Genomic DNA, 10,435 nt, shown 5'->3' with positions numbered 1-10,435 from the left:
CTACAGCCATGGTGCAGCACGGAGCTTGGGGCCTCCTACCCCCAGGACACGAAAGACATTCATCAACTGGATCAAGTTCAGGTAAGGAGCATCAGTACAGTCAGGTGTGTGGGGGTGTGCAGGGGGCTGGAGAACTTTCCATCTGAGCAAAGGCTGAGGCAATACTGCAAAATATGGAGCCCAGAAGGTTTTAGGATATCTCATAGGATCATTTCAGTACCTGTCAGGCAGTTGAGAGCCAGGCCCTTCATTATGATGTGTGGTGGGAAAATGAGAGGAAAGGGACAAAAGTTGAAAGAATATTCAGGTGGGAGATGAGGACCATGAGGCCCTTCAGGTCATAACCATGAGGTCACTTATCCACTGGAAGAGTTTGTCCTGAGAGCTCGTGCAATCTCAATCCTCAGAGGTTTTCAAGCTTTCTTTCCCCCTGAATATCATTTCCAACCATTGAACAAAACTCTCTTGTGCAAGAATGTAGCAAAAGCCCATGGCACCAGCAAAAGCTCTGCCTGCCTTGGGGTCCTCTCTTCTGTGAGAGAGGTTGTCCACCAACCCCACACTTCCTCCACCCTCAGCTTTTGCAGCTGAATTTCCCTCACTTGCCCACTCGCCTTCACCACCATCACCTTGGTAACTGAGGCCAGACACATCTTGGCACTCCCACTGTAAGCTGGCCCCCACCCCATACCTGGAGCCCACCTGGCCATGGAGGCAGGGAGAGGCCAAGTCCACTCTGCCCGGCACTGGGCACAGCTTTTTCCTGGGAATGTCCCCGAGGACCTCTCCTCATGTGTCTCAGCCTGTGGCCTGGCAGGGGTGGAAGTGGGACAAGTGGTGCTGGGGCAGGGCTGAAGTCGCTCAGCTGGGAGAGCATTAGACTGAAGATCTAAAGGTCCCTGGTTCAACCCCGGGCTTCAGCAATGAGTTTTTCTTCCTTAGATTTTTGCAGAGACCATTTGCCTTCTTCCATCCCGGCCATCCTTGCTCCTTCACCTCTGCCAGAGCACTGCCCCTGCAGCCGCAGATCTAGGGATTAGAAGGAGCCTCCCTCTTGCACCACAAACCCCCAGCCTTCCCCTAGACAGGACTCTCCATTCAGTGCTTCTTTGAGGTGGCCTCCATCTGTCCCCTCTTCGCTGCTCCAAAGCAGTTGGGATCTCTCCTTTGCGAGGTCTCTGTGAAGACCCTGTCTCTCTCCTCTTTGTTGTTCTCGATGGTGCACAGGCTGCTCCTCTCCCCTCACACACCTCCTTCACCCGGGCCTCAGTCCCCAGACCAGAACATACTGCCCACGAAGCGGTCACCATCCCCCCAGTCCCAGGTGGAGGCACTCCCTGGAGCTGAGGCCAGAATGGCAGCTTCCTCTTTCTGGAGGTCTCTTCACAGTGAGATCTCTGACATGCCAAAGCCATGATGAGGACTGTCCCCTGTGTCACTTGGACGTCAGAATCTTTCACACACCCTGTCCTGAGCAGAGTTTCTTGGCCCCCTTTGGCCCCTGCTATAACGTTTGAAGAATCACGTCTGTGTTCCTCCTTGGGCGTCAGCAGGAGACACACAGCACAGGGGGAGCCCTCTGTGGTTCTACACGAACATCCCTCTTCATTGTGTCCTCTCTCCTGCAAGGGCACTTGTCGGGACAGAAATGCCACCAGTGGCTCCCTGGGGGTCCAGCGTGGAAGGTCACCAACTGTCACACTGTGACTTCCAAACAGCCCCAGCTCAACAACTGGACGTCATTTTTATTCTCCAAATTTACCTCCCTTTCACTTTCCTGAGCATCGCACACACTTCTGCATTCTCTGTTCTCTCAGACCAGACCCAGAAGTTCATGCTGACTGTGGTCAGGGTTTGGGTTCCCCCAAACCCTCTCTGCCAGGCAGGGGCTCAACAGGGAAAAAATCTCTGGCATTGGGCAACATGGCCACTTCAGCTGTGCCACCATGATGACACCATCCCTGCATGTGGTCAAGCTCTCAACCTTTGAGTTAACAGCTGCACGTGCTCACCCACCCTGCCTCAGAGACCCCAGATCCTGGGGCACTGCTTTGCCAGCAGGACAGTGCTGAAGGAGTGAGAAGGTCCCTGTGCCTGCTTTGCATGTTGGAGGTCCTGGGTTCAATCCCCAGCATCGACAAGGGCACTTTTGCCCTGACTTCTCAGCCTCAGGCAGGTGTTAGCTGGAGCTTGGGCACTGGTCCTCTCCAGGCCACCTGGCTTGGGCACTGGTCCTCTCCAGGCCACCTGTGCACGTGAGCCTGCCCTGCACACCCAGGGCCTGGCTGTGAGATGAGGAGGGCTGTGTGCACTTCCTCTGCTGAGCCCTCTCTTGGAGGAAAAGCAGGCAGCTGTGCTGGACCTGAGCTCAGGTCACTGCCTGGCACCACAGGCCCATCCCACCCACCACACAGGGACAGTGTGCCTATGGGGAGGGGATAGACATCGGCAGCACAGCAGGAATCCTTTCTGGCTGCACTGAGAGATGTGGGGTGAGAGTGCTGGTCACCTCATCCAGGTGTCCTTTGGGATGAGGGCCAGATTGCCCTGGTGGCCCCCTCAGGGGTAAGGGTCTAAGATTGTCCTATCTCCAGGTGGAGATCCCATACCACCTCCTCTGTGCCAGCAGGTAAGGGTGAGCTGGATGAGCATGGGCTGGGCTGTGGGACTCCCAACTGAAGGTTGTCCCTGACCCTGCCTCCAGGTCCATTTTCTTCCACCGTCACTCCTAGCTTGAGCAGAGCCTCAGCTCAGGGAACCTGCACAGACCTGCAGAGGTGGGGCTGGTGCCCACCTCTTGTTCCTGGGGTGTTTGGCCCATCCACTGTGCGCTGGTGGCACTGGGGAGGCATAGGCCTGTCCACAGTCACAAACAGGTCACGAGGGCCAGGAGATGGTGTCTCAGCTGCTCCCCCAGCAAAACACCGGCAGCCAAAATGGGGGGGTGACCACAGCCTTTCACTGCTGGGTGCTCAGCCCCAGGAACGGTCAGCCCCAACTCAGAGAAATAAGGCTGCTCTCCTGGGGACTTTCCACAGCCAAGCTCTGCCTGGTGTGGGGCAACAGTGCTGACAGTTGGGGTCTCACTATGACACGCCTCAGGAAGGTCATCAGGAGCTGCAGGAGCAACCACAGATCTGGGGCACAGTGACAGTCTTGCTTTGCTGCAGAGAACAGAGCCAGCCCTCAGGGCCAGACTGCTCCAGTCCCAAAACACCATAAAACAGGCTCTTTCTGCTCAGGTGGGTGGCCTCCTCAAACACACATAGGCCTGTGGCTCATCTCTCGGAAGAGGAGCAAGTGTGCTGGGTTTACATGATGGGGTTTTGGTAGCAGGATGGAAATGTCTCTATCAGCAGGATTATTCTCCAGGGACCATGAGCTCTCACAGCCCCACAGCCTGACCCCAAGCCTGCTATCTCTGAGACATGCCCCTTCCCGACCACCATGACTTTGTTCTCTGCTCCACCCGATCAGTCTCAGGGAGATGCCCCAAAACCTGAGTGAGCAAAGCACCAGCTCCAGGTCAAAGCCCCCACAGACTTTTAATAACAACAAATACGATGCACAGCGTAAAAATTAGAATAAAACTAGAGAAAGCTCAGGGCTGTTTCTGCTGCCTGTGGGTCCAGGGAGATGGTTTCCTGGTGCTCATGGCTCTCCCAGGGGCACGGCAAGGATGGACTCTGCTGGCCCGGGGCTCAGGGACTGTTGCGCACTGAGCTCTGGTGTCAGAGCCTTTGTGTCCTCACAGGGATGTGCCAGGGACACCTCTTCAGCATTATCATAGCCCGTGCTCCCCGGGGACAGGGACGAGGTGTCACCTTCAGCTCCAGGGACCATGACAGTACTCTGGGAGTGCAGGCTGGCCCCTGCAAGCAGCAAAGCATGACACTGCAGTTCACCCCATAGGGTCTGTACATCACCTTCCTCCCTGCTCCTCTCCACATTCAGCTCCTTCTCCCACCCCCAGTCCCTCCAAGGAAAACTCCTGGGGCAGGTTCCCCCTCTCAGGCGCTTTGGATCTCAGTACAGCAGCGACTTGGGTGGCACCAGCGATGGCACACCAGGAACCAGCAGTGCTAAATTTCCCTCTCACCTCTGGGTGCATCTCCGGGCCCTGCTCCCTCCTGTGGTGCCCTGGGCGTTTCCCAAGCTCCTTGCTCAGGGGCAGCATCTTCCCCAGGATCAGAAACCTCCCTGGCATCATCATAGCCATCCAGTGGGTTACCTCCAGGAAGGACAAGAACATCTGAAAGCAGAGGGCAGCTGGTGACAGGGAGAAGATATGTCGAGCAGAGGAGTGGAGAATGTGCAGGGACATAGGGCTGAGGCACTGGTGGTGGCAGCACCACAGAAAGCTCCCATGTCCTCCCCATCTCCAACAGTGACACTCAGTGACACCTCTGTCCATCACATGACTGCAGGGAGATCAACCCCTTCCTGCCTCCTTTTTACCTGGTGCTGAATCCAGACCATCATCCTCCTCATTGGCCCCAGGATAGGGGTGCCGCTGGGTCAGGAACTCCTCTGAATAGGAGCCTGGAGAGAGTCACAGCAGGTGTTAAGAAGCAAGGCCCACTGACCTGGCTCATGGTCAGCATTCGTGGTTGGGAGAAAGCTCCTTTCCCTGGCCCGGGACCAGGATGCTCTCCCCACAGCTCACACGGCCCCAGTGAAGCAGGGACCATGGACTGGGGGGCTTCAGGAGATCAGCTCTGGGTTGGGGCCAGGGGAAAGGGTCCTGCAGACATTCCTCCCAGGAGGACCCACACCCACCTGAGCGACCAAACATCGCCTGCTTCTCCCACGCTGGGCTGTAACTGATTTCCTCATACACGGCCTCAGGGAAGGCATCCTGAGCTCGCCTGGAGCCTGGAGACAGAGGCAGGGATGGCACAGGGACAGCTTGAGGGTCTGGCACCACGGAGATGTACCCTGTTGTCCTGCACTCCTCTTGGCATCTCCCTTGCCCCAGAGCCTCCTCTGGCGCTACCTAGAATATGGCCAGCCTTGGCCATCCTTGCTCTGCCATTTCTCTTCTCGCCCCATCTCCAGCTTCCCCCGCATCTGGGCTCTCTCCAGCCCTTGCTTCTGGTGCCCCATGGCCAGACACTCAACAGGACGGCGCATGGGGCAGGTGGCAGCACATAGTCTCATCTTCTAGCTCTGCTTGTACCGCTTCCTGACACCCCACAGCCCTTCCAGGAGATATCTTCCCCTGGAACCATTGTGGAAGGACCCACCTCTGCGCCCAGCCCTGGAGCTTAGCACTTGCCCAACCAGGAGGGCCAGGAGCAGGCAGAGAAGGGCCCCCAGGATGATGCAGATGATGACAGGCACCGAGACTCTCCCACTGCTGGTCAGACGGCCTTGGGTGCGATCTGTTTGAGCAAGAACATGGACAGGGCAGCACCAGTCGTGACCCCATTACACAAGGCACAGGTAGTGGAGCGCCTCAGGGGTGAGTGATGGGGAAGCTTCCACCCTACTGAGTAAATTTCAACCCTACTCAACCCCACCTCCATACCCCTAGTGCCTCCTCCTTGGAGTTTCACACTCCAGCAAGGAGCCCCTTCCATCCAGCTGTGGGTCACGGTCTGTCCTCAGCGATATCCAGCCCTGGGGGAGGACAAATTACCTGCTCGAGGTGAGGGTGCTGCTGTTGTACTGGATGTAGCTGCAGAGGAAGAAAAGGAGAGCTGGGCGAGCATGTGGGTAGTGGGAAGCCTCCTTCTCAACACACTGTGTGTGTGTGTCTGTAGATGTTCTTGAAACATTCCACCCAAACTGCCCCTCCTATGGTGCTAGAAAGGGAGGCCAAGAGAGGGCCCAGAGCCTCTGCGCCAGGCAGCAGGCAGGATGGCACAGGCAGCCCAGGGGATAGCCCTGAGGCTGCAGGGCCCCACGGGCAGTGGCCAGAGGACGTTCAGTTCCACCAAGGCTGCTCCCTGCCTGGCACCAGACTCCTGCACTCCACAGGAATGTTCTTGCTCTTGGGAGGTCAGGGGCCATGCCAGGACCAAGTGGCCAAAAGGCCTTCCCCAGCTCCCTGCCAATAGCAAAGCAAGGGCTTCCAGCCCTGCCGCTCACCTGAGCAGTGCACGGCAGCATCTTCCTTATGCCGGCATGCACCGCCATCCCCGGGCCGTGCCCAGCAGTCCTGCAGAGATGGCTCCGTCCCTCGGCACTCCACCCGCTCCAGCCAGATGGGGCCCATCCCCATCCCGAACGCAGCCTCATGCAGGGCAGACACAGCGGGGCCACAGCCCAGCTGCCTGCAAGCCACCTCGGCGTCCCACATGTCCCAGGAGTCATCGCACACTGTCCCCCAGGAGCCGCGGTGCCAGACCTCCACTCTCCCTGAGCACTTGTCCTTGCCACCCACGGCACGAATCTTCTCCCTGTCTGGAGAAGGCAAAGACCTTCCATGGCAGTGGGACAGCAGGCAGAGCCCTGCCAGACAAGAGAGACTCACAGAGAAGCAGCTACCTGTGCAGCTCGTGGAGTTGGGGCATGGGGTCGATGGGGCCTGGAGCGTTTCTGGGCGTCCCCCTGAGGAAAGAAACACCATAGTGAGGGGCTGATTCAGCAGATGGTGCAGAAGAGAGCGAGGCTGAGCTCTGCTCACACATCCCTGTACCATCTTGGTCATGGCAGCAACTGAACCTGTCATTCAGGGGACATGTGCAGGACTAGGGGGGGACCGCGATTGCTCAGCATCAAAAGATCTCTGGTTCACAGAGCAGCAGTAGCGTGTCTATGGAGGGGAGAATCTTCTCAACCCTGTCTGATCTCTTCTGAGACCTCCCCTGGAGCTGCCTCTGTCTCCCCCGGGCACTGCTGTCAACCTGGGTGACAGCTGCTGCTGGACGTGTGTGACTGTGGTCATCTTTGTGCCACCAGAAGCAGAAGGATGTGACACAGAAAGGAAAGGCCTCTTCAGGCCGTGCCCAGTGGGGAGCAGGAGCTGGGGTGACACTGGTGCCCGCTGGCTCAGAGTTACCATTGCAGATGATGTGGACCTCTTCTCGCAGGTCATCGCACGACTGTGGGTCCCAGGGAGCAGAGGGACACTGCCAGAAAGAGCCATTTCTCTCCCCACACTGCACGTTATCCAGCCACGCAGGGCCAGACACCTTGCCATAGGGCAGGCGTGTTTCCAGGGATCCTCCATCCCCGCAGCCCAGCTCCTTGCATGCCAGCGACACCGTCTCGAGAGTCATCAAGTTGGAGCAAATGCTCCCCCACGTCCCGTTGTAGAAAACTTGCAGGCGCCCAGAGCAGCCATCGCTGTTCTCCAGCCTCAGGGCCACGAACTCTGGGAGGAAAGGCACGGAGGGGGAACAGGCTGGTCTGGGGCGGGGGGAGCCAGAACACTTCTGCGCTCCCCAGGCCCCCCGTCAGGCAGGGCCATGGCCAGCGCGTCCCCGTGCACCCCGGGGCACAGAGAAGTCCCTGATGGACACCCCCCCCCCCGCTCTTCCCACCCCCCCCCCCTTCCCCCTTCCTTGGGGATGGCTGAGCTCCCCAGGGACCCCAGTGGGACTGAGGGCACCTGTGCTCGTGTGTTGGCAGGACGGGCTCAGGCAGGGGCTCAGAGGCCGCCATGGACAGCCTTGGCCGTGCCCGGCTCTCCCTGCATCCCGGCCTCCCCAGGGTCCCACCGCATCTCCCAGCACAGACCTGAGCAGATGACTCCCGCGTCCTCCTTGTGCCCGCAGTCGTGCTGCCCCCAGGGCCCGGCAGGGCAGTCCCAGAGAGCAGCTTCGGCCCCGGAGCAGTTCACGCCGTCCAGCCAGATCTGCCCGGAGCCTTCTCCGAAACGAGCGGAGCCGGCCGCCTCCACCGCCCCTCCGCAGCCCAGCTGGCGGCAGATGACGCCGGCGTCAGACAGGTCCCAGCCATCGTCGCAGACGGTCCCCCAGCTGCCCTGGTAGTAGATCTCCACTCTGCCCGCGCAGCGCCCGGCCCCGTTCACCAGCCGGACCCGCCGGCTCCCTGCAGTGGGTACAAATCCCAGTTGCTGTCTGGGGCCGGCTGCCCCCACAGCCCATCGCCTGGGCGGCCCGTGCAGCACCACTCACCCCGGCAAACGACTCCCACGTCCTCCGCCACCCCTGCTGCCCGTGCGCTCTCGGGCAGGGAGGTGTTGCAGAGGGTCAGATTGGCCTCGTGCCCGGCACACCGCACCCCTCGCAGCCCCACGGGGCCCGTCCCTCGCTCAGGCTTCGGGGGGCTGTAGGCTGTCCCTGCCTCTCCGCACCGCAGCTGCCGGCACACCACGCTGGCCTCCTGCATGTCCCACTGGTCATCCAGGACTCTGCCCCACGTCCCGTGCTGGAAGATCTCCACTCGCCCGTCGCACCGGCTCCCTCCGCCCACCAGCCGCAGGGCTCCAAAGCCGGCTGCACCTGGGCAGAGCAGAGATGCCACAGCCACTGACGGCACCGGGGAGCACGGCACCCGTCAGGGAGCAGGGCAAGAGAGGACTTTCTGACCAAATGGGACAAGATTGAGCCTTGTGCTGAACAGAAGAAAGGGTAAAGCCGGGACCCCTTCTGCAGCTCCCACCCAGCTCTGCTGCAGGGGCACCCAGGCAGCTTCTGCATGGCTGGTGGGATGAGGCTCTGCAGGGCTCTCTGTGGGGATGGGATGCGGTGGTCTACAGCCAGAGAGAGGGAGCAGAACCTGTAACCCTGTCCTGGGCTCATCCCACAGGATGAGAACAGAGGAGCCCAGGCCTGGCGGTGGCACCGGGGTCTAAGACACTGGCCTGAGGGCAGATGCCCGCTTCCGTCCAGTCCTCAGCTCTCCCATGGTAGAGTGGTCGGTCTGAGCAAAAGCTCTCCACATGGCTCCTGGGGAAGCCAGGGTTTCTCCAGGGAGAAATTCAGCCTGGTGCTGCCATGGGACCCCTGCTTTGGGTGGCCATATAACACACCAAGGGCAAACGGAGTTAATGCAGCATTTTTCCAAGACTCACCTGAGCAAATGACAGCAGCATTGTTCTCATGGGAGCATGGTGAGGCCCCCAGGGTGATCACTGGGCACTGTCCCAGGTGGGTTTCAGTCCCATCACAGTGGAATGAGTCTCTCCAGACAGGGTCAGTCTCTCTCCCAAAATACTCTCCTCCAGGAACAGACTCAGCAAACCCGCAGTCGAGTTGATGACAGAGAACGTGGGCATCCAAGAGATTCCAGCGGGAGGCACAGAGGGTCCCCCAGGTGCCCAGCACCTGGACCTCCACCCTCCCTGCACACGCTGTGCTGCTATTCACAAGCCTGAACCCTGTGTATTCTGGGGACAGAGGAGGAAGACAGAGATTGGACTGGTGCTCTTGTATCCTCAGCAGCTGGCGGAGAGGCCACAGGGACATCACGCCTTTCTTCTCCTTCTGCATGATATTCATTCTGCAGACAACCCCCTCACCCCTCCTGTCCTCACACCCAGCCCAGAATGGTCCTTGTTCTGTTCCCCAACCCTCAGCACAGCCCCAGTATTTGACACCCCACCCCGAGTCCTTACGTGTGCAGGTGACAACAGCGCTGTTAGCATGGGTACAGGGCTGGTCCCTGGGAGAATCCCTGAGGCAGGAGGTGAGGAGGGATTCATTCCCCACACAGTGCAGCTCTCCATCCCAGGTGGGACCAGTCCCTTCTCCAAAGTGAGCTCCTCCAGCAACAGGCAGGGCTACACCACATTGCAACTCCCTGCAGACCATGTCAGCAGCTTTGGGACCAAAGTGTGAGTCACAGACAGTTTTCCACAGGTCCCCATCAAGGATCTCCACATGTCCTGAGCATTGGCTCTTCCCTTCCACCAGTCGAAATAATCCTGGAGCAAAGAAACCAACTGAGAGCCCTCTGGCAGTTAAATGCCCACATCTGACATCACCCCCAAGGAAGCTGTGACTAAATCACTCATTGCACACCCCAGAGGAGGCTGTTGCAGGAGTGTTGGTGACACAAACACATACAGGCCCCGTCATCACCTCTTCTCTACACCATCACAGCACTCAAAGATACATGTCTAGCACAGACCCACAGCAGACCCTGCAGACCATGTCGGTGCCTTTGAGACCAAAGTGCAAGTCACAGACAGTTTTCTAAAGGTTCCTGTCATGGATCACTACAGGTCCTTTGCAGGGGCTGTGGAAAAATAACAAAAATTGAGGAAATGGGAGAATATTGTCCCCAAAAGTTCAGCTTACATCTTAAACAACTGCTGCCTCAGATTAGAGCAGCTTTGAGGTGATAGGCAGTTGCTCAGTTGCTGTTCCTAGGAACAAAGTGCGCCTGGAATGATAAGGTCTGCATCTGGCCAGATGGAATATGTGCATATCCAGATGGAATATGTGCAAATCCTTGAGAAGGGGAGTAGAGTGGTGCAGAGGCACCACAGCTCATCCCTGTTATCAGAGATAAAGAGTGT

The 10,435-nt window shown here is 58.6% G+C and overlaps 1 non-coding gene across 1 annotated transcript; it reads left to right on the top strand.

The window, feature by feature from the left end:
- The first annotated feature begins 850 nt into the window (after nt 1–850).
- Nucleotides 851–923, top strand: TRNAF-GAA (transfer RNA phenylalanine (anticodon GAA)). Its single transcript has one exon. It is a non-coding gene; the product is annotated as a tRNA-Phe (tRNA).
- The last annotated feature ends 9,512 nt before the right edge of the window (nt 924–10,435 follow it).

This window comes from Tauraco erythrolophus, unplaced genomic scaffold, assembly GCF_009769465.1.
Source record: "Tauraco erythrolophus isolate bTauEry1 unplaced genomic scaffold, bTauEry1.pri scaffold_47_arrow_ctg1, whole genome shotgun sequence".
NCBI lineage: Eukaryota > Metazoa > Chordata > Aves > Musophagiformes > Musophagidae > Tauraco > Tauraco erythrolophus.
Note: the sequence above shows the minus strand (reverse complement) of the source record. Positions and strands in the feature narration are given on the sequence as shown.